This window comes from Acanthopagrus latus, chromosome 9 (genome assembly GCF_904848185.1).
Source record: "Acanthopagrus latus isolate v.2019 chromosome 9, fAcaLat1.1, whole genome shotgun sequence".
NCBI classification, from domain to species: Eukaryota; Metazoa; Chordata; class Actinopteri; order Spariformes; family Sparidae; genus Acanthopagrus; species Acanthopagrus latus.
The window spans coordinates 17249852-17276739 of record NC_051047.1 but is presented as its reverse complement, the minus strand read 5'-3'; the positions used below and the strand labels follow the sequence as shown (position 1 = coordinate 17276739).

The 26888-nt window shown below is 43.2% G+C and overlaps 2 long non-coding RNA genes across 5 annotated transcripts; one reads left to right on the top strand and one right to left on the bottom strand.

Annotated features, from left to right (window-relative positions):
* Window positions 1-847: 847 nt before the first annotated feature.
* Window positions 848-5822, bottom strand: LOC119026455. Its single transcript, XR_005077165.1, has 3 exons — window positions 5042-5822; window positions 1341-1378; window positions 848-1246 (listed from the first exon to the last, which is right to left on the bottom strand). It is a non-coding gene; the product is annotated as an uncharacterized LOC119026455 (long non-coding RNA).
* A 294-nt stretch (window positions 5823-6116) lies between these two features.
* LOC119026454 lies at window positions 6117-25549 on the top strand. 4 transcript variants are annotated; one of them, XR_005077164.1, is made up of 8 exons: window positions 6117-6478; window positions 6607-6739; window positions 8316-8378; window positions 12476-12559; window positions 18244-18315; window positions 20310-20449; window positions 24998-25146; window positions 25478-25549. It is a non-coding gene; the product is annotated as an uncharacterized LOC119026454 (long non-coding RNA). The 4 variants fall into 4 exon arrangements; XR_005077163.1 differs by lacking the exon at window positions 25478-25549 and having other exon boundaries at window positions 24998-25332; XR_005077161.1 differs by lacking the exons at window positions 24998-25146; window positions 25478-25549 and adding an exon at window positions 23186-24812.
* The last annotated feature ends 1339 nt before the right edge of the window (window positions 25550-26888 follow it).

Genomic DNA, 26888 nt, shown 5'->3' with positions numbered 1-26888 from the left:
GCATTGTGTGATGCATGAGATGGGTTGCCTCATATCAGGTCCACAATGACAGAGAATCACTCACGGCTTTGCGGACCTGCTTTGATTAACATGTGGAAAATCATGATTGTTTTCACATGGATGGCACTATTATTCTCGCTTTTTATTTGATTATTTACCTCTCTTGTGTTTTTTACTTTGCACAAAGTTGCAGCTGATTGCTCCATGCTGCAGTGTGAATGTTGGTCTTTATCTAAACGAGCCGGATAATTCTTTTCTGTCAATTTTAAGTGCAAGATTGTTGCGGACTCTGGCACCATTAGAGCAGGGTCTCTGTTATATATGTCTGGGCTGAATCAGCTGCAGGTTAATAGCTGCAGTCACTCGGTCTACTTATTCAGCTCTGCTGCTTTAAAGAGGCCTCATTTACCGGACCTCCAGCTCCAGCTTTGCATCTGTCAGGGTGATTTTTTTCTTTTCATGAAATATATTTTACCGACAATCTCTCTGCATACACCACAGTCTCTGATATGTTTAAACCAATTAAAAGTGCAATATGTTAGAATCGGCCCCCTTCTGAATTCCTACTCAAAACAAACAAGGGGCTGCACATCACTGGAGCATCGGCTGCTAACTGTAGCTGTTAGCTAGTTAGCTCAGTTAACTGAACAGCTATCTATACTGTAATACTGGGAGCTCAGAGATGGGCTGGAGCAAGCATGTTAGCATGCCTAACTCAGTGGATGTTTCTGCATATTTTCTTAAAGAGACTTCCTGGAGAAAGGTTGATTGTAGAGTTTCATCCCTAGACTGTCAAATATTGATGCTTTGGGCTGGGAGTTCAGGTCAGACACCAACCCAAAGCAGCAGTATTTAATGACTTCGGGATTAGACTCTGCAATCCTCTATCTATTGCATATACTGTATGTATTAGTACTCCCCAAAACTAGTAAACACAATTTAACGTGTAAAATTGGCAGAGTTACCCTTTAATAATGAAAACATTAAATTAGCTGCAGCCCTGAAAAATTACAATAACGTTCTCTCTAAAACAAGCAAAGAAAAGACAAGGAAAGTAGCTGCATATTATTTCTGCCGACTCGTGGTTAAGGTTTAAACTAATTAACAACACTATCTAAGCAGCACCAGAGGTGTGTTAAAGCTGTGATGCCGAACTGTGAATCCATGCTAACCGCGTTAGCACCAGAGGCTGGAGATGAAGCCCCAGCTTTGCTCCTCTCACCTCCGGAGCTGTCATCAACACCCCCTACACAGACATAAAAACACCATCAGGACCTCCAGGAGATTGGCCAGCCTGCTATCTCAGATGTGCCTTCAATACTGATAATTCAAAGTGATACCTCGTCCTGGTTGGAGAACAAAAAGCCCCCGGGCAGCCCTGTTGGAAAGGGAGAAGAAAAAAGAAGAAGTCAAATCAGACCTATTAAGTGGATTAGGAGTTATCTGCAGCACAGCGTGTAATTGGTTTTGTGTTATCGTTGTAACGTCAGATAGGTGCTAATTGAAAAGCCAGTTTATTAGTGGGTAGGCAGTCTTCAGAGGGTTGGGTTGTGGTTTAAAGGTCTTGTTTCAGATAGCCTCCCAAATGATTATAGATAATAGACCCACTTCGAGTGAAGCTCGCCGCGCTCTCAGATGTAATTCCCCTGTCGGCTTCTCTGCTGATTTCATCCTCCTTTGCCTGCAAGTCTTACGAGAATAGAGCTCAATGCGGTGGTTTCATTCTGAAGTTAAAATTTTATTTGTAATATCACACTCTTCAGCTTTTTTTTTTTCTTTATTGCTTCGCGGGGCTCTTACAGTAGCGCTGTTCTGATGTCCTTGACAAAAGCAATCTGTCTGAGGCCACTGTGAGTCATGAAGCAATACAAGCAAACACTGCAGTCCCTGCAATCACGACACAGAGCGCGTCACAGAGATGTTACTTTTATTACTTTCACTCGTTCTGTCTGTTGTTTGAAAGGTGTCCTGATGCAGGGAGAGTGTTTGAAAAATAACTGAACATTTTTACATGGAGCTCAGACTCCAGACAGTGAAACATGGCTGCCAAGTTCTTTGATTTTTTTGGCGTACAGGTTCTGCATGGCAGCAGTTGATTTACGGCTGCCAGACCTATTTGGCCATGACTAACACAAAACAACAGAAGACGAAAAAAATGCCTCTGTCTAAACCTCAAATCACATAATCCTAAAATTGCACACAAAAGCGGCAACGATTGTGAGTTGTAAGGCGAACGGAACATCTGTGGAGGCTGCGAGAGGTTCTGCATCTTGTCGCACTCCGTGATCCTTTATGTGAAATGACTGACAGTACGCGGTTGGAGACACGCGAGGGGAGCCCGGGGGATTTCTCCCGAGGTCATGTAACCTCATGGTAAAGCTTCTCGGATAAGCTATGTGTCCTCAGAGTGCTGCAGATGGCGCAGAAATGAGCTGTGAAATGGAGCGAGGAGCTGTGATCATTGGCGTCCAAATGCAGAGCGAGCCGAGGTGCTCATCTACCAGCCCTGCCTCAGCCTTTCATCTCTCACATCTGCACATCTCTGCCAAAGCAGTGAGGGAGTGTGTGGTGTGTGGCGGCACAGAGAAACCTCTATCCTGCCGTGACATCCACAGCTGACAATATCTTCCCAAAAACAACAACGTGTTTTGAAAGGCAGTGTTCACTTTGTGTGAGCGGTGCTATTCGCGGCTCCACTTTTTCTGGATACTTTAGCGCTACTACTGTTGGAGCTGGCAGCCTTTCCTCAGTGTTGATGGGTGCAGATGGAGGGCCTTCAGTCTGGCTGTGAGGAGAAGAAGTGCCATGGAGAGGCTTGTGCATCTGCTGCTGATGCATGCGGCTAGCTAGCATGCATTATTCAAAGACTGAATGCAGTAAAGACGATGTGCCTGACTCCTGCCGGAGGATGGACTGCCACCACGAGTTCTCGCGGCCCACTGTTTTCCTTCAACACTGCTCAGATGTGTTCCCTAATAAGCAAAGGGGAAGCTGTTAAAAATCTGTCTAACTAAACCTAAAAAAAACGGAACAAACACGCAGCAAAACAATCTTTGCGATGCTTCTGTTTCTCTGGGAGAGCGACACAGCTGCCTCACAACAAAGAGGATCTATTCACACTCTCGGCAGTGAGTGTCAGCCACCGTTTACAGCACATGTACAGAAAATTAGGGTTAACCGAATTAGCCTCGTCTGTAGAGTGAATTGGAATTGATTGTCACATTCACTTTCCTTCTGCAGGGTGTTTTTTTTTTTTAAATCACCAAATAGTGTTAGTATGAAGCCGAGCACCTGTAGGCTGATCTAATCTTCTTTGCTTCAGTGCTGAAAGGCATCCTCCACTCCGTATAACACTCACAATGCACAAGCGTTTAAGTGGTGACATCGCAAAATGGAGGAATCATCTTAGGGTGTAAAACACGACTGAATGCTTTTAAGATCTGGCACGGCTCTCTGAGTTGCCTTAAACAAACTGGCAACAAGCTAACAGAGGCAGTCTGCAGTCTCATTCATGAAGCTCGATACTTTTTTTCTGAAGCCATTTTTTGTGCTTTAGGTAAAGCCGCCTGGCAGGTGATGCTAATCTTCCTCTAAGTACAAAATGCATTGAGCGCCTGCCAGACTGCCGCTGTCTGTTGTCTCGTTGTTTGTACCTGTTGACAGAGAGATGAAACAACAACACAGATGGATGAGGAGACGCAACAAATAATCATAACCCTTTTTCAGCAAATTAGATGATAAGCCCTGTAGGTGGAGTTGGTCCTCAACCTCACATGGTGGATTCCATACTGTTCATACTGGCATGCAAATCTGACATATTGTCAAAGCCATCGTAAAAGAAGAAACACCGTACTGAGTACTATCTAAGGAAAAAAACACTGATACGTTCTCATTTGAGCGAGTCATAGGCTATGTACTGTACTGATGTGTCTACAAAACATGTCAGACCATGTTAACATGACATACTTATGGCTTGCACCACATCTAATTAAGTAGAAAATCACTATAGAAAAAGCAGTCGATTTACTATTGATGTAATTTCTAGCTTGCTCCCTGAACAATTTCCCCATGTGTAGGAGCAATCTCCACGTGTGTTATTTCTGCATCAACAGAACATATGTCAAATTATGCAAGATGCTCTCTTAGCACTGCCTCGCTACGTGCCGTGCTCATGGAGTGACGGCTAAAAGCCCTATTATAAAGATTACTGGATTTACTATCATGGAAAACTACAATCAGGCCTTTTCAAAAAAGCATCTCTCTGGTTGATTGTCTGATTATCTATGAATATGGACTGACTAAAGAGCTTGTCATGCATGAGCCCACCCTGCTTCCTGCCTGCCCTCTCTCCTCTCTTCCTCCTCCTCCTCCTCCATCCTTTACCATCACACCCACCCGAGGGCTCTGAACTCCACAGCCGTGAAAGTTCAAGGGAAAATCAGCTGCCATCAATCACTAATGCAGATGAGAGGAGCGAGCTCTCTGGAGCAGCTTAGCCTGTTGAACATCACACAGCACAATTAAAACCCCCTGAATGCAAATCATCTTCAGCAGACAACTAAATGAAAAGAGCCTTCCTTTCAAGAGTGCTCAATAGTGGCAGGCTTTTCAAAGGGCTCTTGCCCATGTGTGCAGTTTAATGATGAAAGTCAGGAAGGAGGCAGTGTCAGAGGGAGACTGCACCCCGCTTGGCAAGGTTGTAACCATGACATTTAGCAACAATATCAGGCTCAGGAGGATGCTGTAACACGCTGTTTCGATGAGTTGAAGGTGCTGTGGGGAATTACACCGTGTCATTATTATTTAGATATTTATACCTACCCCTCGCTAACGTCCTCAAAGTGGAACGCATTAGGTGAAACTTTGCTAATTAAGAGAAGTACCTGTGGGGACTGTTTGATTTTGATGTTTCCAGTTTGCTAATTTCCTTAAGTATTTGACCTTACTGCCTCCACGCGGAAGTCTGGGAGCAAGGTAAAACGCTTCTCGCAGGACTCTGGCCATGACTAAGTAATTAAAAAGTGCTCCACCAGGCCCTTACCTTATTATCACAGCCTTGGAGAAATGTCCTCAGATGTTCTTAAGCACTCCTCCATCGGCGCGGGTCAGGAAACTTATTTTAGATGGAGGAGTCTGAATAAATTCTGCCTCCAAGTACATGTGCTGTGACATTTAAAAGCTAAAAGTCACTGTTATTAGGAATTGCTTTGCTTTCTATGTAGCAGCTTTGTTCTGTTTAGCTCCAGGGTGCACCGTGTTTTCACGCTGCCATGCACTCAGTGAACCTCACATGATGCTGGCGAAGTTACTATTCAAGGCATGTTGGCAGTGTTGTCCAGGGGAAAGCCTGCTGTTGTTTTCCATGTTCTCTTTTCCTGGGTTTCATCATTAGTATACCAAAACAAGCCCACATTTTCAATGAGGAAAGTGTAGGTGTTGTTGTTTTTTTTTTCCAGGAACAGGCAGCAGTAAATGTTGTCTCTTAACACATTTAACACTCTAGTGGCTTAACATTTTCAATTTCCGAAAGAAGTAGTTCAACATTTTTGGAAAATGCACTTGCTCTGCCTTCTTGTGATTTGCGTGCTGCCACTCTCATATCTGTCAGTTTAATACTGCCAGCAGTCGATTAGCTTAGCTTAGCATAAAGACTGGAAAATGGGGGAAAAGGCCCCAAACAATCCTCCACTATCATGGCTAAATCTCTCAAATTAACAAATTATATATTGAGTGTTTAAGCCATAGAAAAACAGAAAAGTAAAAATGACTATATAAACTATTGCTTGATGTTGCTAGGCAACAAGTGAGGAGTCTGAGGGCTGGTGGCACCAAGCTGTCTTTGCTGAGCCTGCTCCTAACTGCTTTATCAGGACCAGTCTTTCGAAACGATTCTGCGCTGGTTGGTTGATGAAACTTAAAAGCTAGGGTCTGTAATGTTGTTCAGAAACACATTTTGTTATACTGGGTGAAATGGTCCTGTTATCCTGAGAGTAGTCAATACATTATATATTCAGAAAAAGGAACGAAAATTATCAGACCTCTGTGGCAGCTGCGGGACTGAGAAAAAGCTGACCAATCCGTGCTATTCACCCGAATAGCACGGATTGGTCAGATGCCTTCATGTCTCGTTCTGCCTGCGCCCCCCTCTGTCCCTCCCTCCTCCGCGCTGCACACGTTACATTTCACTGATGCCGTAAATACTCAGCACACTGCAGAAATATGGAGTTGCAGGAGAAGACTTACCTTTGGTTACAATGGCAGAGAACATGCAGCCAGCGTTACTTGTAACAGCTCACCCCGCTAAAAAGGCAAGGAAAGGAAAGCCTGAGGCAGAAAAGGCTGCGATGAAAAGAGTTCTGGATAAAGAAAGAAGTCAGACCCCAGTCAACACTGGTGTGGCGTTTTAGTGGTGGAGACAACTGGGGCACGTGAAGGGCCTGAAAAGTGATGCAGAGGTTGCTCTCTTTCTGTTGGACAGGTAATGATTTGTTTTGTTTCGTGGGGACTTGTTATTTTCATGAAATATGTAAGGTTTGCCAACTTGGCTACGTCTGCAGCTCGTATTAGCCCAATGCTAACGTTAGCTTCTTTGTGTGTTGTTTTTAGCCATGAGAATGGCTAATGAGTCGGCCCAGTTTCCACTGGATATGGTCTGCTGCTTTGCGGCTCCGATCCAGTTTTGCTCCGCCTTCCGGCAGTCCCCACCGGTTGCGGTTTGAGTCCGCCAGGGCGCAGTACGGTAGGCAGCTGGCCCCACGACGTGTTCTGGTGTCAACATGGAGTGTTTTTATTTTTGAAAAGTGACCGGATGTTGGTTGTTATTTTGGCGCTTTACTTCCTGTCTGCCCCGTGCTAAATTAAGCTGAAATGTTGCGTCGTGCTCCGGCATCTCCTTCTCCCTGCTGAGCTGGGTTAATATAACCAGCAGTTGGGAATGAATACCTGGCAAGTAAACCACTGTGTCCCCTTCGTCAGAACTTTTTACTGTCCTGGTCAAACGTGTTGACTGGGAGCTGCCCAGGTGAGGGGTGGGGCGTTACCTATATTTTCATAAACTCAGTTATATGATAATTATACAGTTTCCTCAACATTTAATGCTGTGGTTTCTGTGCCAGGTAGCAAATCTGTGGGCAGTGTTGGCAGGTACAGAGTTCTGGTGTTGGAAACACTATCACTAATAGTCTCCAACTGCTGTGTTTTGAATAATTAAACCTGACAGCAGACACAAACATTCACATTTTTTAGATTGCTGTTAAAATTGCCCTTTTACTGGAAAAAATACACATCATTTTGTCAGCCAGATATACTTACAGATTTTATTATACTATGTTATTTCTTCAGAAAAACATGGTGCTTTGACTTTTTGGTCTGACATTCTCCTTCCACACACAGTCACATGCATTTTCTGGATCAAATTAAGATTTGAAATTATATTATTATATATATATATATATATATATATATATATATATATATATATATATATATATATATATATATATATATATATATATATATATATATATATTTATTATATATATATAAATCAATAAATAAAAAAGACTGGACCACATGCCTTTTAATTATGTTAATACATGTTGTAGACATTCTGGAGGCTGAGTAATGAGGCCACACAGTGTAATCAGGGTTTTGATGAGGGTTACAGAAGAAAGCCTCCCACACAGCTGATGACAGTAGGAAACAGAACACCTGTACATTTAGTCACTTCACCATCATTAATCCGTCAGGAAGTACTTGACTAATTGCCGTGTGTGTTTGCTCGTGGGCGTGTGCGTGTGTGTATTTGTCATGAATGCTGACATTAATTAAACTTGTTACCTGGTTTCCAGGCAATTGGTGCTCCGTATGTAGCAAGTTTCGCAGTATTGACAACATCTTCTCACCTTTTCCACATTAAAGGGCAAAAGTAGATGCTGGAGGCTTTGCTTTCATTATCATTATCATCCTCAGTGCTGTTCAAAAATCACTTGACATGTGCGATAAATCGCCATATTATTATTGTAACGTTTGGGAGAACAGCAGTGTGCTCCTCCGTGTGTTATTTCTTTCTACCACTCAGCCCCAGATGCCTCAGTCTGGCTGTTTGGAGATCAGTGCCACCTGTAATCAATACGTTTACTGCCCGAGAGGCAGCTGTTGACGGGCAGAGACAGGCCACCGATGAGAAGATAGCAGCCAATCTAAAGGCACTGATCCAACTCACCATCTGCTCACGGAGACAGAGGGAAAGGCTGCATGGTGAATCAGATGCTCTCCTCTCTCGTCACCTTCACAATGTCCTTATCCTCTTCCAGTCTGGAGGTGAAGAGGTTTGGACCAGTGGCCTGACAACTGTGACAGTCAGAGCGGCAGTACAGGTGATTATCTTTGACTTTCATCAGATTTGGCCGGTGATTATGAGATTGAAGTGGCTGGAAGCAACAGGAGGAAATCTTTTATTTATTTTCTAGTGCAGTGGGGTTTGAAAACATGCTCTCTACTTGTTCTGTATACCTGCTTTAATTTATTTTTCACTAATTGCAGGCAGCGCAACAAGCTGTAAACATTGGTGTGTCATCGCATCAAAAAGTCAATATGGTGTTCGCAAAGAGTTGTCTATTTTCACAGCTGAGAGAGTATTATAGTTAAGTAAGTTCTCCACCACCTCCTGAGGGAAATATCTGGCTGTTAAGCTTGCAAGATGCTACATTCTATTTAACAGTCAGCTGCTAACTTTGTATGTCCACTGTCTGATGTGAGAGGTAGCATTTCATAGGTTGAAGCTGCCTCCTGCTGCTGCAAATGGCGCTGATAGTGCTAACGGCAGGATAGTTACTCTGTTGACATGCTGCGCCCTATCTGTTTGTTTAGAGTAAGAATTCAACAGGTGGCCAATCCAAAGGCCAAAAATCGATCAGTCGTGTCCTTGAATTCGGAGTTTTACAACAGAAAAAGAGTTCCGTACTGATTTCGCAGACCACAAATGACACACTGTCACAGAATCACACGGAAATATGTGTTTTCTCAGGTCTGTTGTTCTTCCTGCTGCTCCAATCTGTCCCTGAGGCTTTCACTCTGTTTCATATGTCCAGTTACTTTCACCTGAGGCAGCGGTGACGCTTTGTGTCAGGTGCTGATAAATGTGACAGCCGCTCATACTGTCGAGGGGACGCAGCGTGATTCAAACAAGTACAATAATCTGGCTGTTCACCTTTTTATTACCTCTGAGCACAGGGACAGGCTCATGTTGAACGCTGCTGCCATGATATTACACTGATGATACTGAATTATAATTAAAAAATGTTGAGCATGTCAGGGTGTCTCACACACAGAAGTTCACCAAATTTCACAGAGAATTGTTTATGGTGGGTGTCCAGCTCACGATGGCACACACGATAAGTTTTACTTTTTTATTTGAATTACTTTTCTCTTAATGGTGCAAAGACAATAAGAATAGCTTGACCAATCTGTAAAATCAATATGTCAACATGTTAAAGAACAGTCCATCACAGTATATCATTTTACACACAATTTTTTCTGACAAAAATATTGTACTGAATATATGAGAAAATTAATGTCTAATTCACACTCTAGACATTCACACTCTAGACAAAAAGGGGGTGGCATATCGCTTGATCAGCTTCAAACTACTAGTAACTGTAGCTGTTCTAAGCTAGTTGACTGGTTAGCACAGTTAGCTTGGTTAGCGGTCCAGACTGGTAACCTATGGACCAGGGGACTGTTAATGTTAATAATGCTAGCACAGGAGCTTTGAATCGGGGCTTGCTGGTAGTAGCTACCTCTGCAACACAACACACAGATGTCATAACGCCAAAAGTATAATTTCTTCACATTCTGATGATAATTTTTCAACCAAAACTCTTACACAGTGCATCTTTAACAAAAAGATTTTGATTTCTGCTTTTTTTTTTCCAACACGGCCAATGCTGATCATGCAAATACACGTCCTTTAGAAATGTGTAAACACTTTCATTCAAAAAAACAAATTTTCTTAAGCAACATATGCCAACAGGAAAAACAAACAGCACAACAATTACTGGTATCAAAGCAGAGAAGAACAGAAAACATTGTCAGGGCTTTAATGTTGCTGGACCAACTCTCTGTATTTCTAACTGTGTCTTTGTTTCTTGCATATACTCATCCGAGCTTCGTTAAGTTGCTTGCGAGAAGCTGCGGAATGCATGCATTTAGTAACAGCATGACCTCTGTGACTAATCTCAATTTAGCGAGGCATCCTGTGAAAATAGGAGGCAGGGATCTCGTGCAGCCTTTAACAGACGTTACTCTCGGTGAGGAAGAAAATTCACTCTGGAAAATGACTCTCCCTCCCACCCGAGATCAGATATGTTGATTTTTTCTGAGGGAAATAAACACTCTGGCAGCTCCCTCTCACTCCCACACAACCAAATTAGCTGTCACCGAGGACATTAAGCTGTCATCTTCTGAGGTTGCTCTCGAACATGTTTCCAGCATATAGATGCTCTGTGACTGTCACTGCCTGAGGTGCCATTTTGGAAATAAATGTACCATATAAAAGATTGTATGTTGTCTCTCCGTTCAAAAATGTGACCGAATAGATGGATAAATACATAAACAAGATGTCACGACGCTCACAGCCCTACTGTCCCTAGCTGTCTGTGCATCAGACTGCAGAAAAACAACATTACACAACAGCACTACAGCGCCAGTGCTTGAAGTTAATTTGCTCCCTGTGTGCGAAGATGAAGTGCACCTCATTGTGCATACTAATGGCCCACGTAAGGCTTTCAGAATGATAGAATGGCTCTGTTTTGGAGATGACAATTGAAAGTTAAAATTGGTTTCAGCTTATAGACACCTCTCCTCCATCATAGTGGTGATAATTATGTTGATGTATTAGTGCAAAACAGTAAACAAAGCTAATTTGCTCTCTGGTTCCCGGTGGTGTGGTCTCAGCAGAGCTGAGGATGGATGTTTAAGTTTTACTGCAAAGGTTTCTGCTCTGAAACAGCTTTAAAAAAAAAAAAAGTCATCTCTTTCATTCGTCATGATCCAGCCCATGCTGAGATGTTTACCATTGTCTCAGGACTGAAGGTAAAACAGATGGCTCTCCGCTGTTGCTCAGTTCTCATCTGTTGAAAATCTGTCCTGTCAAGCAAATGTTCAGTAGTGCATACGCAGCAATCACAACTAGTTTTTACACTTGGTTTGCGCCCTCTTGAAGTTCACATACTTCTAAAAGCAACAACACTCTCTCTAGCTTTAAAGCCTTGTGTGAAAATAGGTGTATGACAGCATGATAGCGGGTTCCTGTTTTTTTTCTGCCGCTGGTGCATGGTTTTTCCATTCAGCGGAGTTATGGAGCCACGCATATATAAACACACCAATTAGCCATCACCCAGGAGGCGTATTGAGGGCAGTGCCTGAGTGACTCTGGTGCTGATTGAGAGCGTTATCTAAAATAACAGCAGCACTTGTGTAATCACTTCAGACTCTGTCGAATAAATACCTTTTATTTTAGGGAAAGATTACATAAAAAGGTAAAATCTGATAAAGGCTTTCGTCACAAGCTAAAGTGTTTGAAATGACTGTGGTGGTTTTAAGGATGGCAGTGTCACCTGTTCTGTCCACCACTTAAGCCCAAAAAGACTTTCAGCAACAGTGCTATCAGATCTGTTGCCATTTTATGCAGCTATACATTATGCCCAGCAAGGATAAATTATTGTAGCTTTGGTAATCCGCTACAGCACAACAGTCAAGGTTTTGAGTAGCTTTGTGCCTAGTGCTTGTTGAGCTAGCAACCTTGACTGGTTACCTTGACTATCTATCTTTGGCTGCAGCTAGCTGTCATCAGCTAATTAGCTCAGTTAGCACTGGAGCTGGTAGCACTATTTGCTAACTGAAGTCTGCCTGCCTCCAAGTAAACGCTGCTGAACAATAGATTGGGACTGACCACAGCCTCAGAGACAGAGGTTAGTTTGATTAGTTCTGGTCAGTTTAACAGGGGTCACAGTAAGGAGGTGATTTACAGCAGGTTCAATGATGACTGTGCCTAACAAGTGGAAAAGCCTGCAGCTGTTTCTTTGTTGACTAGCATAGAAATACAAACAAATACAACCAAAAGAGGACTTGTAAAATTGAGCTACTGTTACCTAACGGAAAACAAAATGAAAATAAAACCTCCCTGTCTACTTCCCTACTTACTCCAAACCAAAAACAGTCAAAAACAACACCCCACCACTTAGTGGATCTAACAAAGAAAAAACTGCTAATGTGTGTGATCAGTACCATATTTTAACTACACCTGGCCCAGTCCGCCGACAATTTACTAGTGTCTCGTTCACAATCAAATCAAAGTCTGTACAGTTTCGAGAGTGCTGCTCAGTGGAAATCACAGGCGCCCGACTGCCATGCTGGCCAGAGATTTGTAGCAAACTCCGCCAATTGATCCATCTGCATTGGTGCACTGTTCTAGGTGCCGCTCCAATCAGAATCACACTAGCCAAGAAGGGGGAGGAGCACCTGCATCCTGAAATCACATCAGCTGCAGGGAGAAACGGTAACACACACACACACACACACCCTATGGAGGCAGAGCTCGGCGACGGCCATAACATGACCAACTAAACTATCTGTATCCTTAAGTTCACTCAGAAGTAGCTGGTGCTTAAACTGAAAATGGGCGTGAAGAACTCAAAGCCTGAAATTGATAGAGGTTGATCAGGAGTTGCTATGTTCATTATTTTCTATAACACTTTTTTCTGAACAGCGTTAGGATTGAGCCTCAGATCAATGATGTTACACTAATTACAGACTTTGCAGGAAAAAGTCTCACATAAACTTTAAATTAATATTTTAGTGAGCTAACCCAAAGTGGATTCTTACTTCATCATGAGTACAGATATCTGCACATTTTGCTCAGATGATGCTCTTAAATCTGTAACCGCGTACTCACTCAACCCTCTGTCCATAATTTTCAGGCCAACATAGACTTAAAATGTGCCCTCAATCTGAATTACTGTGAAAAATGAAATATACTTGTAATATGAAAAATATGATAGGTATAATAACAAAAGCAAAGTTCATTTTAATGATCAATCTGCCGATTTAGTGATTGTGACCATCCAATATTCAGCAATAAGTCATCTAAATGAACACTATAACCCACATGCTTTTGAAATTTAATTGTGACACGTAAATCAGATTGTCTTCTCTTATTCATCTCTGAACTTATCCACTTTCTGGAAATAATATACAATATCCACGACCCCCTTTCTCCTGCGACTATATTGTGCGAAGCTCCTGGTCGTTCATCTTGAGCGCAGGTGGGAAAAGGTCGAGTCAGTTGTGCTGGCGGCTAAGCTTGTGTCAGGCGGAAGACACTGATCTGATAACGTCCTCATTAGCTGGCCTCGGCCTAACGGAAACCACAGCTGGAAGCAGGAGGTCTGCTCTGCTGGTGACAGCCTCCCTCCCCCCCGGGGCCCGTCATGGGCCAGATGAGCCCTGGATGGCAGCTCACACACCTCTGGGCTCCATCAGTCACGACTTCTCTGTAAGAAGAGAGACGAAGTTAAAGAGCTGCTTGTGGATGACTTGAGGGATTTCTCTTCTGTGGGAGGTCAATTGTATCATGTGACAGACACATTTAGTACCCGACATGCTGTATACCATATGTGTTACAGGATCCCCTCACATATCAAACCCGTCATTGCAGGTGCAACACTCTTTCTTCTCTGTCTTACGAAGAATCACATGGATTGGAAACCCAACAGAAAACCACACCAGCACATCTGGTGCTTCAGCTTCAAGTACAGACAGAATAATACCCGAATAGAAAGCTCTACTGTGGCAATAATCCTGCTCCTGTATGCTGCAGCTGCATGTGTACTGTCTGCTAAGCCTGCTTTGTTCCTTCTGTGATGGAGATCAGTTTATAGCCTCAGTGTGAAACTGTGGAGGAAGAAAGCTCTCTCCTACCTCCCTGACTGACAGGCCTCTGAATTTATTTCTGCTATCAGCAAAGTCAGCATGAAGAGATGCCCCCTGAGTGTGTACACAAACATGTTTGATGCTCCAGGATATCGCTGCCGCTGCTGAATAGTAAAGGCAAGGATGGATGGTGGATGGTGAAACTTTTAGAAATAAACTGAACTATATAGTAGTAAATATTTAGAGTATATATCAAGTATATATCAAGCTTTTTTTTTTTTTTTACATTCACTACAGAGAAAGACTGTAATAGTCAATTAGTCAAATTACCCTCAGCGATAAATCGAATGTGATTAAAAAAAAAAAAAAATTACTTTATGAAGCCTATGCATTGTTGTGTTGCAGAGATATCATCTGAAGTTACCGAAGCTCCCTGGCTAGCAGTGTAATACACCAACACTTCCCTGGTTTGCACAACTTCCAGTTTGGACCACTAGCTGCACAGCTAAGCCAGCCAACTTTCTAATCACAGCTACTATTAGCAGCAGTAAGCAGTTACTATAGCGATATGCTATCCATTATTTGTTTTGAGTATTTTTTAAAAATTCTTTATTTAACATATTACTCCTTTAATATTTCAACCCCCCAAAAAACAAAAAATTGAAAAGGCATCATGGGCTCAATATCAGTTTCTTCTGTAATTTCAACCAAGAGGAGGAGACAGCAGGCAGGAAGTGCAATGAATGAGGTTTTTAAAAGCAATACAACAGGCAAACATGTAGGAACATCAAGGAAACACGAACAACAATATAACGGAAACAAAGTAGGGGAACGGTAACTAGGCAGCAGCAGGCTAACAGAAACTTGGCTGAACAAATCCTGAACTTATACACAAACTAAATAAATGAGGGGATGACAGACAGGTGGAAAAACACAGGTGAGGGAACTGATCAGACAGAAACACTGGAAACAGGGAAGTGCTAATGAGGGAGATGAAGAGCAGGTGTGAAGGGAAAGCGGATAGGGGAAGAACGCAGGTAACATGGCTGGGCTTATTAAACAGATACAAGACAGGTGTGGAGGGAAGATCAGGCTGGTGGAGAAATCAGGAGGGAAACAAAACACTGGAAAAACACAAATATACAAATAAACCAAAATGATAGGAACCTGACAAACATTTTGAAAAGCATCTTTTAGTAATCGTAGCCAAAATGCTTCTGTTGCCTGAAAACTAACAACAACTGAAAAACATGAATTCTGGTACGGCAGTTCTGAAGATCCATAGAGACCACCTCCCTCTGAACCTGGTGATTACAGTATTTCCATCAGTAATAGAAAAAAAGTTGCAGGCTGGCTAGACAGCTAGAGGAGGAAGCGATTAATGTTTACACCCCACTCTGTCACAAGGGCGAGCCCCTCATCCATGATTAGATGTAAGCTTCAGTGTAGTTACAGAAAATAGTTCCTACATGGAACTTCTCACAACAAGGTCTGTGGATTAACTTGAGTAACCTGTTTATTGTTTCTGGAAAGAAAGAGACATCAACATTTTCAAATGTTGTTTTGCTTTTTTATTTAGCCGAGTGCCATCTAGTTCCATATATCTGTGAGAAGGCAGATTTCTGCTTTACTGACACAGATTGAAAAAAGAGGTGGAAAGAAGGTTAACCAGTGCTGTCTGAGTCATCTGGATGCCTGCTATTCAATGAGTAGCACCTCATTTGACCCCTGCCCTTACATTGCAGCTGCATGCACTGAGGTTATTTCCCTGTCACCTACAAGTGATGCAATCTGACTATCACTTACTGTCTTTTCACTGCAGTTCCTCTTGTGGGGGATTTGAACATACGGGCAGGATTGAGCCCATACATCTGCTGATCAGTGATCCTGATTGTTTTTCTGTCCTCTGCCCTGCAAGATTCCCACGTACAGTAAAGCCATGCGAGAAGATAGATAGCCAGCTCCTGATCACCCATCTGTCACTTCCGGCTGCCACCAGCGCCGAACACTGGGCTCAGAGCGACTATAGAAGCTCCTTCACATGAATTTCAGTGGCTGTCATAACGCTTTTAGGCAAACACCGGGAAGGTCAAACTTCCTTTGTGGTATGTTTTCTGTCGCCTTGTTCAACTGTTATTCTGGTGAGGATAGCAGCAGAGGCTGAGAGGAAAACAGTGTAGTGAGTCCCACCTTAGGCACCAAAGCTCCCACTGCACTCTGCATGTCCAGCTGGTTTTTAAGGCAGGTGTTTCCAAAACATCTCAAGACATTGCATGTGTGCTTTACTTCATCTTTTGTTTTCTTGCCAGCGGCAGGGGAAACTGTTTTCATAACTTGCACACAAAATGTTGGTATTTTTGGTCCTGGCACAAGTTTGGGGATATGGTCTGTAGGTCAGTGAGTCATCCATTCATGTAGCTAACCCTGATGAAGAGCCTGCATGTGTCAAAACTTGAGCTTCTTGTATTTTTGAAAGGTTATTTGCAGGTAAAGAGCAGGTCGGGCCATTAAAGGTGTTATTGGTAACGTTCAGCCGTTCCATCTTGCCCCCATCATTGCTTTCACGTCAAAATACAGCTGTTGTTTTTGTCAGAGAAACAAACCTTGTCAGAAGCTGGACCCAACAGTCAAGATGAAGGTTAGGAAAAAACACTGAGAGAAAAACAAAATAATTTTGGACCTGACAACTTTTAAAGGAGAGAGACTTTTATTTTGCACCTTTCTACAAGCTCTGTAGATGGTTTGCCTACATAAAATGTTGTAACTCTGACCTTTTAAGGCTGATGTTTATTCCATCAGTATTTTTATTAAGTTATTTCATTAATGTAAAACACTGAAGCCATCACCAGAACTGAAGAATTTGATTTCAGCTTTTAAAGTTGTAAAGTAATTTATATCTTATTTATAATTTGGCAACGCAAACTGTTTAATACATGTAAACTGCTCCACGTTCTTATACTTTTAAGAAAAAACTAATGGAGGAAATCTCCTTTGAGAAAATCTTCAACAATGGGAGACATCAAAAGGTTCCACATCGAAAAAAATTCTGTATTGTGTATAAACAAGCGAGCAGGACTGTACTTGCGTGTCACATTCTGTAAATGTTAGTGGCTAATTGAATGGTTGTGCGCCCCTGGGCTCATGTTTTCTGAATATCGTGTGCTTTTAATAAAACCGTGGCTTTGGAAACTCTCTTAGGAGTGAAAACAACTAAATATGAACATAAGATCCAAAAGGCAATACATGTAATTTTAATTATTTTGTGCGCCGTATGCGAGACCTCCTCCCAGCGGAAGCGTGAACTGCATTTGCACACCATCTTATTGTTGCCCTTTAGCGTATGACTAACAGTCACAAGAATGTCATCTTCAGTATCTCATCCTGTTGCCTATTTTGTAATCTTGGAGAAGGTAACCAACGCCACTATCTGCAGGCATTTCTTATGCGCTGCTGTGAAATATCTGATGCAGATTGCTCTTTTTCGCCGCAGCTTTGTCTACAGTTTAAATGGGTTTATGTCCAAGAATAAAATAGCTGAGGAAATAGAGATTTATCAGCTACTGAATTCTTAAATTTAATTACTCTGAGACTTATTCCTCTCAGCCAAACAGTGTGGTAGACGTGTCTGCACATATCTTTGCATTGTAAACATTGGTATCAGAGTGTCGGGCTTGCCAGAGAAAGCCGTGGTACTGTGCACTTCTGTGTTTCCCCCGGGTTACCCAGCACAGCGTTGACATAGTTATTCCTGCTCGCTCATTCATGCAAACTCTCTCCTCACTCCCTTGCCTTACACATCCTCCACTATTCCTCCCTCACTTGCACTCCCCCCCCTGCTTTCCATTTCCTCTCTTGCAGACCCATTCATCCATAGCTGGTACATCGGTGGCTATGCCATGCACCATGCCTGACGTTTATGGGCTGCTCTCAGATCTGGCCCCCCGCCCCATGGCAGCAGCACAGATTAAATACTTAACTTTATTCACCCCCCACCCCAACCCCCTCGCTCATGCCTGGCATTAAAAATTCATCCATTCTGTGTTGTGTTAAAAGCACATTACGCAAGACTCTAAATATACTCCCCCTCCCAGGCAGGAATCGTTTGTCCCTCGCTGCCTTTACGTCTGTGCTCTGTCTGCGTACATGCATGCATTGTGTGTGTGTGTGTGTGTGTGTGTGTGTGTGTGTGTGTGTGTGTGTGTGTGTGTGTGTGTGTGTGTGTGTGTGTGTGTGTGTGTGTGTGCGTGCGTGCGAGGTTAGGGCTTTATTCATTGCTCTGATGCTGCATCTATTATATCTGTGAGATCCCAGGAGGAGGCCAGCGACAGTGTTCGGGAAAGTCCCTCGAGTGGCAACAGGGCTATACAGCAGACTGACAAACAGGTAGGGTAAAGTAAGGACCTCTCAAACCAACAAACACTAGAGCCTGTTCAGTTTTGTCATTCTGCACCTTTCTAGAAGCTATGTAGATTTATTATTATTTAAAAGAGATGTGTCTATATACATGTTATCAGAGCAACATTTGAAGGGGCACTAAGTAGTTTTAGAGAAGAAATTCAAACACAGAATTTGTACAATATTAATGAAGTAATAAAACAAACTCAGAAATGTTTATCATTTTTGTAACTGAATAAACAAGCTGTTCTCAGAGGACAATGAGGTCCTCAGAACACTGTTTGAAGCTAGAAAGATGGCAGGGTCCGCCACATATAAACAGAGTGAAACAGCATGAAATTGCATGTTTGTTTATTTAGTCATTAAAGTGAAATTCTCACTAAAAAGCAACCTAGGCTTTACTTGTGAATGTATATGAGTCAATCCTTTGTGTAAAAGCGTAATTATGATGAAAGAGGCACTTTTAAGATTTAGTTTTTCGCTAAGAACCATACAACGAATTGTCCATGCATTCGTATGGAACTAAGCCTTAGGAGCGGTCCTCCTTAACTCTCCTCCGTGTAATGTCACATTCGGGGATCGATACTTCTGGGCTGCCATGACGACTGCCAGCGGAACAAGCTACTGCTAAGGTGAGCTGTTCAAAAACTTTCTTGTCAGCAAACTCTGTGTACATGTTCTCAATGCTTGTGTTCATGTGTAGTGCCTCTTTCGTCGTAATTATGCTTTTACACGAAATTTTGACTCATATACATTCACAAATAAAGCCTAGGTTGCTTTTTGGCAAGAGTTTCACTTAAATAAGGCCTTTTCAGAGCGACGTTTGTGACGTCGCGGTCGCTCTTTTTCTTTTTCCTGGCCGAGGCGATAACGTCATGCACCAACATCATCCTCGTTCTGACGTCTCGATGTAAAACAGAAAATAAGCAGATAGTAAACCATGAATGGGCAGTGTCGATCATACAGCAGCGGTCGTCAAGACATTGTTGTCATAGAGACGAGACACACGTGCAGCGTCAACATACACTCAGCTTTAAAGCAGCACATGCTCACTTTTGCTCTCATGTTGAGGCTGGAGCTGGTTTGCCACGTTGAAAATAATATTTAGTACTGTGCCCTCACTTCTTTCACCTCTAAGAGCTCGCCTTTGCGGCTGAGTTTAACCATTGACTCTGAAGGCCGTCTATCACACAGAGACGGGCATTCGGCGATGAAGAAAGTGCTGCAGTGTGCATCAGTCTCTCCCCAGGCTGGTCTGCCTGTCTGCCTCCAGCAACAAAAGCTGACAGTCGAACCGTTTGATGCTCCCTCCTGGATGAAAAGCCGCTGTAATTGGCTGCCATTACAAACTCCACGTCAACCTTGACAGTGGCAGCGTAAAGACAGAAAAGACGCATGTTCCCCCTTAACATCTATTGAAATGCTGCTTCTGTCAAAAAAGCAAAATAATAAGTTCATTGCTGTGCAAATGTATGTTTCCTATGTGGCATTAATTCGTGTTCTGCATTGTTGAAAGGCAAAATATCTGCTAGACTCTAATTACTTTGATCTGTGTCTGCTGTCCTGCAAACTGGTTTTCATTTGCACCTTATTGTTCAGACAAATGTCGTCTACTGAATCGTTTAAAACCCTTTTTGTCCCGTTTTTAATGTTCGTGATTCATCTACTCTCAGGTCCGTGATGTTAAGCACTATTGCTCAAGTATTAAGCATGTTTAATTCCCTCTATTGGATAAAATACAATGTGTAACTAATAAGTGTGGAAAATCCAATTTAAGCAGTGACATGCTGATGCGCTACACATACAGAAGTACACACTTAGACACACAGTCCTCTGGTGCTCTGTGCAGCTTGCAGTAGATTTTCGGTGCAGAAGTTCAGTACATCTAACCATGATGAATATCGCAACGCTGGCTTTGACAGAATAAAGGGTTTGTTCTGTTTTTCCAATTCGCTCCACATGTGACACCTCGTGCTTGCCAGCTCATCTCTCCATAGACGACACCTGCCAGCTCTCCCTGCCAGCCCGCACTGATGTGTGGCATTCCTAACTCAATCACGATCGTGAAACACAACACCTGCAATCTACAGAAAGTAGAGGAAGCTGCCAACTTCCTCCCATGGTGAGACATGTTTCTCTCTCTGTCTGTCTGTCTCTCTTTCTTCCTGTCTTTTTTTTTTTTTTGTCGCCTCTTGTCACCATCTGTAGGCAGGTGTGTGTGTGTGCAAAGTGTGACACTGAAAGAGATGGGTTTTTTTAGGGGATGCAAGGAGCAGAAAACTGATTCTACTGTGCCCTACAAAGGCTTACAGCAGTTACTAGGGAAACAAGGAAACAGATCAAACGGCTGGCCAACCAATTGCACTGTGGGTAGCAAAGCTGTCATGGCCTTATTTAATGTATATTGATGGTGATTTATGTAGACACATCATTTTTTTAAAAATACCACAGAGCTCTCATCTATTTTCCTTAAAAACTTTATCATAATTGTTATGACGTCGTTCTTCTGGGGGACTTCAACGCTCACGTGGGCAGCAACAGTGTTACCTGGAGGGGTGTGATTGGGAGGAATGGCCTCCCCGATCTGAACCAGAGTGGTGTTTTGTTACTGGACTTCTGTGCTAGTCACAGTTTGTCCATAACAAACACCATGTTCAAGCATAAGGGTGTCCATATGTGCACCAGGACACCCTAGGCCGGAGGTCAATGATAGACTTTGTGGTTGTGTCATCTGGCCTCCGGCCGTATGTCTTGGACACTCGGGTGAAGAGAGGGGCTGAGCTGTCAACGGATCACCACCTGGTGGTGAGTCGGATCCGTTGGCAGGGGAGGAAGCTGGACAGACCTGGCAGGCCCAAACGTATTGTGAGGGTCTGCTGGGAACGTCTGGCAGAACCCTCTGTCAAAGAGGTCTTTAACTCCCACCTCCGGGAGAGCTTGGACCTGATCCCGAGGGAGGCTAGGGACATTGAGTCCGAATAGACCATGTTCTCCACTTCTATTGTTGACGCGGCTGTCCGGAGCTGTGGCCGTAGGGTCTCCGGTGCCTGTCGTGGCGGCAATCCCCGAACCTGGTGGTGGACTCCGGAAGTAAGGGATGCTGTCAAGCTGAAGAAGGAGTCCTACCAGGCCTGGTTGGCCCGGGGGGACTCCTGAAGCAGCTGACGGGTACCGGCAGGCCAGGCGAGCGGCAGCACGGGCAGTTGCGGAAGCAAAAACTCGGGTCTGGGAAAAGTTCGGAGAGGCCATGGAGGAGGACTGTCGGTCAGCCTCGAGGAAGTTCTGGCAAACCATCTGGCGCCTCAGGAGGGGGAAGCAGTTCTCCACCAACACTCTTTACAGTGGCGGTGGGGAGCTGTTGACCTCGACTGGGGATATTGTCGGGCAGTGGAAGCAATACTTCGAGGATCTCCTCAATCCCACTGACATGTCTTCCATAGAGGAAGCAGAGGCTTGGGACTCGGAGGTTGACTCATTCATCACCCAAGCCGAAGTCACTGAGGTAGTCGGGAAGCTCCTCGGTGGCAAAGCACCGGGGGTGGATGAGATCCGACCTGAGTACCTCAAGTCTGGATGTTGCAGGGCTGTCTTGGTTGACACGTCTCTGCAACATTGCATGGCAGTCGGGGACAGTGCCTCTGGACTGGCAGACCGGGGTGGTGGTCCCCCTATTTAAAAAGGGGGACCGGAGGGTGTGTTCCAACTATTGGGGGATCACACTCCTCAGCCTCCCTGGGAAAGTCTATTCCAGGGTACTGGAAAGGAGAATTCGGCCGATAGTCGAACCTCGGAGGAACAATGCGGTTTTTGTCCGGGCCGCGGAACACTGGACCAGCTCCATACCCTCGGCAGCGTGCTCGAGGGTTCATGGGAGTTTGCCCAACCAGTCCACATGTGTTTTGTGGACTTGGAGAGGGCATTCGACCGTGTCCCTTGTGGCATTCTGTGGGAGGTGCTCCAAGAGTACGGGGTCGTGGGCCCTCTGTTAAGGGCCGTGCGGTCCCTGTACGAGCGGAGCAGGAGCTTGGTTCCCATTGCCGGCAGTAAGTCAGACCTGTTCCCGGTGCATGTTGGACTCCGGCAGGGCTGCCCTTTGTCACCGGTTCTGTTCATTATTTTCATGGACAGAATTTCTAGGCGCAGCCACGGGCCGGAGGGGATCTGGTTCGGGAGCCACAGGATTTCATCTCTGCTTTTCGCGGATGATGTGGACCTCCAGCATGTCCTGGGGTGGTTTGCAGCCGAGTGTGAAGCGGCTGGGATGAGAATCAGCACCTCCAAATCCGAGGCCATGGTTCTCGACCGGAAAAAGGTGGCTTGTCCCCTCTGGTGGAGGAGTTTAAGTATCTTGGGGTCTTGTTCACGAGTGAGGGAAGGATGGAGCGTGAGATTGACAGGCGGATCGGTGCGGCGGCCGCAGTAATGCAGTCGTTATACCGGTCTGTCGTGGTGAAGAGAGACCCTCACCTATGGTCATGAACTTTGGGTCATGACCGAAAAAATAAGATCCCGGATACAAGCGGCTGAAATGAGTTTCCTCGGCAAAGGTGGCAGGGCGCTCCCTTAGAGATAGATAGAAAAAAACAAAAAAAACAAAACATAAATATGGCTGATTTCTAAAGTATGTGTCCATGATACTGTAATGCATGTTATGTTATGTCATGTTAGTTTGCTAAAGTAATCAATGATAATGTTAGCTAGAGAAAATCTAGATGTAAACGTATTGCTCATTACATAATATCTGTACTTGTTTTGTTGTCTAAAAAGTTGAAATAGATGAGTAATTAAGAGACATTCATAAACCTGTTTTAGATGTATTTGCTCTCATTCAATATACTCTGTTTTTCTTTTCTTTCAGTGTTTTAAAGGTTCTTTTCCATGTAAAAGTTAAAAAGGTCAAAGTCGGCACCAACAGAAGCTCCTCTCTCCCACAGAAAACACTGAACCTGAAACACATCGTCAGTAGTCCCACATTTAATTGTGTGACTTTGTGACATCATGCTACATCACTACTACACTTGCTTTGGTTGGCTTCCTGCACTCCACATTAGATAAGCCACTGTGCCTTGACATTAATAAAGTTGCAAGCAAAGAATGGGGGTGTAGGTATACATACAGTGTATGCTGCAGTGCAATGCCAAGAGCATCTATTAATGAGAAGAGGCTACATTGTAGAGGAACATCTGGTCCCTCGTGGCCAATTCGTCTACTTGGGCACGTTACGTATCCAGTGTCCCCTTCCTCTCTCTCCTCAGCAGAAGGCTTCCTGAGTGACAGTAGTTTGCCATGCATTGGTCTGTTCTCTCTTCCCATGGGTCTAATTTGTGCAAGCTGCTTTTGAATTGTTGCAAAGAAGATGCAGGAACAAAGCCAGCTGAGGGGGCTGGGGCGTGTGGGACCTGCTGTTCCTCTGTGCCTTCAGTTGTGATGCCAGTTAATCTAAATTCTTCTGATCTTCCCTGCAACCCTTCCTCTTTCGGCCCGAAAGTATTTCGCCCCGCGTGTGCACTGTTTGGTTATATAATGACGCGAAGGTGTGAGGTGAAGAGGTTAGTGGGGTAAAGCTTGAGTGCATGACTTTTGTGCATCTCAAATGACTCCTGCTGCATAACGGAAAACTAAATGTGTCACTTGTTATCTGATTATTTTGCAACAACACGCAGCACTGCATACTCCTAATTGGTATTTACACAGCTTCATCAACAACATCGGTGCAATTACTTCCCCTGTCTTTTTTCTCACCATGTCAATATTCACCTGACATTTGCAGCAGCAGCTAATGATATCCTTCAAAGCCTTTGACTAAGCCATGACTCAGAGTCTATGTTCCTTCAGGGAAGAGCCCTGATTTTAAAAGTACAAGCATCGTGCAGTTATTTTCTCTGCAGGAGACAGGATGAATCAGCAACATCTGAACACTGCAGGAGAAAAAGTCAAGGGAATGAGCCGAGGCCTTCAAAGTGTCAGTTTTGGAAAAAAATGAAAAAAATAAAGCCTGACTGCTTGTCGAGTGAAGATTAGTCACCTGCAACTTAAAAAGAGTCGGGGTGCAGAGCTTCTGTGAAAAAGAAATGTAACATGTCATTCCTCTGCCCAAGGAGAGCTCAGTTTGCCTTCTATGTAGCCTTTAAGACCTGGATCCCCTATAGCAAGAGAGGGGAGCTCCTGTCCTGACAACTCAGCTGTAATGACATGCCAATTTACAACTCCCCAAGACATGAATTAGACAGTCTACAGCATGCAAACTGTGGCGGTGACAGTGCTCAGTGTGTTTAAACCAGGAAAATGGATATATCGGTATCACTTCTTCAAGAAGATCCCAAATACGAAATGAATTGCGTAGTTGTGTTTAATGTGTAAAAGTTGTGGCAAATGAAACCTGTCTTCAGTCATTCAGTGTTCACTGTTGATTATATTATTGTTTGTACACCATAACCTAACAAATGTATGAATTTTTATTAAAGATTGCATCTTGTTTTCATCATTTTTGGCTATAGTTTATATATCAACTATAACATTATACTTGCAAGTTCATTCCTGGGATGTAAGAACATGTCAACTTTGCAAGGAAAAGGCCTCCAAATAGTACAAGAAATATGGACACACAATCATATGTGTTTTAAATGCACAATATTTAACTTCTCCTGTTTATCTCACAACAAAACAAAAGATCCTGGCCAAACACCCAGAATCACATTGGATTCTGATATTATCTGGAGCTGTATACTGACGAGAGCAGAGCTGAATGTGGATTTATACTCACTCCTGTTGATCGACGCGACTGCAGCAGTGATCCGCAGAGGTGACCTCCATTGTCAGGTGTGTATGTACTGTAATGTTGACTGTAGGGGAAATTTTACCTTGTGATTGTAATGTAACAGAGAAAGAGGGGAAAAACACAAGAGAATTGGAGTCATCTGGCTGTTGGGTGCGAATGAAATGTTCTGCTACACAAATAAAATACAAATCACCCCATGGTCAAACATTTCCTTTGCTTGTGATGAGCACAACATTAAACAACCTCCATTGCTGATGAAAATCTGTCTGACATGAGTGACTTGGACACAAATATTGACACCAAGTTAATATTTTAGTTGTATTCACCTTATGTTTCTGTTTTTCCTTTCCCACTCCCTCCTGGAAATTACAGTGATAGGCAACTGAAGAAACTGACCATTATCTTGTACACAACTTAATAAAATCAAGCAACTATGTGAAATAACATTTGTATATAGCTACTTTGTTAATAGATTTTAAAGGAAACATACCATCTGGATTGTGTTATGGTGCTATGTTCACAGCAGTGACTTGCTATAGTTCAGATTAGATGGGGAAAGATTGACTATAATTAAATTAAATGTTAAATGTATCCTAATGATTTTTTAAATTATTATTTAACCAAGACCACATTGTTTCCCCTTTACCTTAACCAAGAGGCAAATCACATGATTAAAACAAGATTTAGTTGTTCTAGTTGATAGGATGTTTTGCTACAGGCAGATGTTGTGGGGAATAAGGAATTAAATATGCTGTCAGTGCAGATATAGATTTTGCAGCTATTATCAATATCATCATTCTGCAACTCTGCAGATATATTTCCTCATTATGCTGATATAAAAACTCAATCCGGGAGGCATTACGTTTATTAGAAAACATATTTGCTGTTGCAAATTAGAGGTAATTCCTATGAGACAGGGTTGTTGGAGAGGAAGAAGCAAAGGCGAACAGGGAAATTATTACCAAAACTGCTCGCCAAAATCCACCTCTGTTCACAGACTGACCTCCTGGTTTAACCTTGACCTACTGTATTTACGGAACTTGTGCACTGAGAGTTTTCCCGTGCAATGGGGGATTATAATCGACTATATGTGTCTGCTCACTCTCAGTTTTACTTCCCAATAGATAATCTGATAAGCTGGCTAAAGTGTTGGCTTGTTTACAAGCGGCTTGATCATCTCACTGCTCTTGTGTCAAACTTTGTGGATGTGGTGCAGATGCAGATCTCAGCAATTAACTTGGCTAAGACTATAAAAGCACAGGAAAAATAAGGAATGCAAATGTTTAGATGCATGAAATGCAGCACAGTAAAGACTGTGATCTGAGCTACTGCAGACCTTAATGTATACAAATTCAGTATAAACAGTGACACACACACACACACACACACACACTGCAGATGTCAAGATAACAAGCTGAAATTTAAGGTCTGTGAGCCCAGGGACTCTGAAAATCTTTCCTTATTTACGGACTATCTGACGATTCCTCTGTCATTAGCGTGCCTTTAAAACAGCTGTACAGAGGAATACATGAGAATAATCTCCTGGAGAGCTAAAGCACATAGTATTGCCCAAAAAAGCACAACACACACACAAAAAAAAATACACCCCTATTCATACAAGCCATGAGTGAGTGAACCGATGAAAGCTAGATGCTGGGAAGTTTATTGCAACATCTGTAATGATCCATGGTGGAGAAGGATGGAGCATAAATCAAAGAGACATCCAGCTAAAGACAATGGGAAATTAAATTGGGTAATGGAGTGTGGGAATAAACTGGGGAAA